Source organism: Triticum dicoccoides, chromosome 6B, assembly GCF_002162155.2.
Source record: "Triticum dicoccoides isolate Atlit2015 ecotype Zavitan chromosome 6B, WEW_v2.0, whole genome shotgun sequence".
In the NCBI taxonomy this organism is placed as follows: domain Eukaryota; kingdom Viridiplantae; phylum Streptophyta; class Magnoliopsida; order Poales; family Poaceae; genus Triticum; species Triticum dicoccoides.
The window spans coordinates 160,934,726-160,939,092 of record NC_041391.1 but is presented as its reverse complement, the minus strand read 5'-3'; positions in this window follow the sequence as shown (position 1 = coordinate 160,939,092).

Genomic DNA, 4,367 nt, shown 5'->3' with positions numbered 1-4,367 from the left:
AATGACTTCGTATTTATGGAGGACTCCTCTCCACTGCGTAACCGTTTATGACTCTTATAATCCTAGGCCTATGGTATCTTATATAAGTCGAGGTTGGACTAATCGATAGAACATGTTACATTACAATCTCTTGGTAGGTACATGTACTTTGAAAAAAACATAATGTTACATTATCTGCTCATGGAGCCTGAATCTAGGTAAAATTATGTGTCCCCATTACCATCGTTCAAGACGCCTAGCTTAAAGTCCCTAACTCGAGATCTCTTTTTACTACATCAATGGTGGCTGATACGTCCATTTTGCATCATGCTTTTATATCGATATTTATTGCATTATGGGCTGTTATTACACGTTATATCAGAATACTTATGTCTTTTCTCTCTTATTTTATAAGGTTTACACGAAAAGGGAGAATGCCGGCAGCTGGAATTCTAGACTAGAAAAGGAGCAAATACTAGAGACCTATTATGCACAAATCCCAAAGTCTTGAAACTTCACGGAGATGAGTTTTGGAATAAATAAAAAATATTGGGCAAAGAAAGCACCAGAGGGGGGGGGGGCACTAGCCAACCACAAGGGTGGAGGGCACGCCCCCCCTACCTTGTCGGCCCCTTGGCAGGCCCCCGACACCCATCTTCTGCTATATGGTGTCTTTTGCCCTGGAAAAAATAGGAGAGCAACTTTCGGGACGAAGCGCCGCCGTCTCGAGGCGGAACCTGGGCAGGACCAATCTAGGGCTCCCGCGGAGCTGTTCTGCCGGGGAACATCCCTCCGGGAGGGGGAAATCATCGCCATCGTCATCACCATCGATCCTCTCATCGAGAGGGGGTCAATCTCCATCAACATCTTCACCAGCACCATCTCCTCTCAAACTCTAGTTCATCTCTTGTATCCGATCTTTGTCTCAAAACCTCAGATTGGTACCTGCGGGTTGCTAGTAGTGTTGATTACTCCTTGTAGTTGATGCTAGTTGGTTTATCTGGTGGAAGATTATCTTTTCAGATCCTTAATGATAATTAATACTCCTCTGATTATGAACATGAATATGCTTTCTGAGTAGTTATGTTTGTTCCTGAGGACATGGAAGAAGTCTTGTTATAAGTAATCATGTGAATTTGGTATTCGTTTGATATTTTGATGAGATGTATGTTGTCTCTCCTCTAGTGGTGTTATGTGAACGTCGACTACATGACACTTCACCATGATTTGGGCCTAGGGGAAGGCATTGGGAAGTAATAAGTAGATGATGGGTTGCTAGAGTGACAGAAGCTTAAACCCTAGTTTATGCGTTGCTTCATAAGGGGCTGATTTGGATCCATATGTTTAATGTTATAGTTAGGTTTACCTTAATTCTTCTTTCGTAGTTGCGGATGCTTGCGAGAGGGGTTAATCATAAGTGGGAGGCTTGTCCAAGGAAGGGAAGCACCCAAGCACTGGTCCACCCACATATCAAATTATCAAAGTAATGAACGCGAATCATATGAGCATGATGAAAACTAGCTTGACAATAATTCACATGTGTCCTCGGGGGCGCTTTGCTTTATATAAGAGTTTGTCCAGGCTTGTCCTTTGCTACAAAAAGGATTGGGCCACCTTGTTGCACCTTAGTTACTTTTTTTACTTGTTACCCGTTACGAATTACCTTATCACAAAACTATTTGTTACCGATAATTTCAGTGCTTGCAGAGAATACCTTGCGGAAAACCGCTTGTCATTTCCTTCTGCTCCTCATTAGGTTTGACACTCTTACTTATCGAAAGGACTACGATAGGTCCCCTATACTCGTGGGTCATCAAGACTCTTTTCTGGCGCCGTTGCCGGGGAGTGAAGCGCCTTTGGTAAGTGGAATTTGGTAAGGAAACATTTATATAGTGTGCTGAAATTTACTGTCACTTGTTACAATGGAAAATAATCCTTTGAGGGGCTTGTTCGGGGTATCTTTACCTCGACCAGAAGAGCAAAGAGTTTCTCCTCAACCTACTGCACCTACTGAAAATATTTATTTTGAAATTCATTCGGGTATGATAGAGAAACTGCTAGCAAATCCTTATACAAGAGATGGAATATTATATCCTGATATGCTTCTAATCTATGTGGATGAAGTTTGTGGACTATTTAAGCTTGCGGGTATGCCCGAAGATGTTGTCAAGAATAAGGTTTTCCCTTTATCTTTGAAGGTAAAGGCATTGACATGGTATAGTCTATGTGATGATATTGGATCATGGAACTACAACTGATTGAAGTTGGAATTTCATCAGAAGTTTTATCCTATGCATCTGGTTCATCGTGATCGGGATTATATATATAATTTTTGGCCTCGTAAAAGAGAAAATATCACTCAAGCTTGGGGAGGCTTAAGTCAATGTTACATTCATGCCCCAATCATGAGCTCTCAAGAGAAAATATTATCCAAAAAATTTATGCTCGGCTTTCTCATAATAATCGATCCATGCTCGATACTTCTTGTACTAGCTCTTTTATGATGAAGACTATTGAATTCAAATGGGATTTATTAGAAAGAACTAAACGCAACTCTGAAGATTGGAAACTCGACAAAGGTAAAGAGTCAGGTATAAACCTTAAGCTTGATTGTGTTAAATCTTTTATGGATATCGATGCTTTTCGTGATTTTAGCACTAAATATGGACTTGACTCTGAGATAGTAGCTTCTTTCTGTGAATCATTTGCTACTCATGTTGATCTCCCTAAGGAGAAGTGGTTTAAACATCATCCTCCCATTGAAGTTAAATTAGTAGAACCTATTAAAGTTGAAGAAAAACTATTACTTATAATTGGTTATATTGAGAAACCACCTTTCCCTGTTAGAATAAAGGATCATGCTAGAGCTTCAACTATGGTTCATAAGATTTATACTAGAACACCTACACCCCCTGAACAGATTAAAATTGAACCTAGTATTGCTATGGTTAAAGATCTCTTGGTCGATAATATTAATGGGCATGTTATTTATTTCTGTGATGAAGCTGCTAGGATTGCTAAACCTGATACTAAAGATAAGCATAAACCTATTGTTGGCATGCCTGTTGTTTCTGTTAAAATAGGAGATCATTATTATCATGGTTTATGTGCTATGAGTGCTAGTGTGAGTGCAATACCTCATACCTTGTATGAAGAAATTATGAATGATATTGCACCTGTTGAGATAGACAATATTGATGTTACTATTAAGCTTGCCAATAGAGATACTACTTCTCCAGTTGAGATTGTTAGAGATGTTGAAGTCTTGTGTGAGAAATTAAAGTACCCTACTGATTTTCTTGTTCTTGGTTCCCCACAAGATGACTTTTGTCCCATTATATTTGGTAGACACTTCTTGAATACTGCTAATGCTAATATAGACTACAAAAAGGATGTTTTTACTGTTGGTTTAGGGGATATGTCTCATAATTTTAATTTCTCTAAATTTTGTAGACAATCTCATGATAAAGAATTGCCTAGTAAGGATGAAATTATTGGTCTTGCTTCTATTGCCGTGCCTCCTAATGATCCTTTAGAACAATATTTGCTAGACCATGAAAATGATATGTTTATGAATGAAAGAAGGGAAATAGATGAAGTATTCTTTAAGCAAGGGCCTATTTTGAAACACAATTTGCCTGTTGAAATTCTCGGAGATCCTCCTCCACCCAAGGGTGATCCCGTGTTTGAGCTTAAACAATTACTTTATACTCTTAAATATGCTTATCTCAATGAAAAGAAGATATATCCTATTATTATTAGTGCTAACCTTTCAGAGCATGAAGAAAATAAATTATTGAAAACTCTGAAGAAGCAGTGTGTCGCTATTGGATATACTCTTGATGATCTTAAGGGCATTAGTCCCACTCTATGTCAGCACAAAATAAAATTGGAAAAAGATGCTAAACCAGTTGTTGATCACCAAGGACGGTTAAATCCTAAGATGAAAGAAGTGGTAAGAAATGAAATACTAAAGCTTCTAGAGGTAGGTATAATTTATCCTATTGTTGATAGTCAGTGGGTAAACCCCGTTCATTGTGTCCCTAAGAAGGGAGGTATTACTATTGTTCCTAATGATAAGAATGAACTGATCCCACAAAGAATTGTTACAGGTTATGGAATGGTAATTGATTTCCGTAAATTGAATAAAGCTACTAGAAAAGATCATTACCCTCTACCTTTTATTGATCAAATGCTAGAAAGACTATCCAAACATACACATTTTTGCTTCCTACATGGTTATTCTGGTTTCTCTCAAATACCCGTATCAAAAGATGATCAGGAAAAGACCACTTTTACTTGCCCTTTTGGTACCTTTGCTTATAGACGCATGCCTTTTGGTTTATGCAATGCACCTGCTACCTTTGAAAGATGTATGACTGCTATAT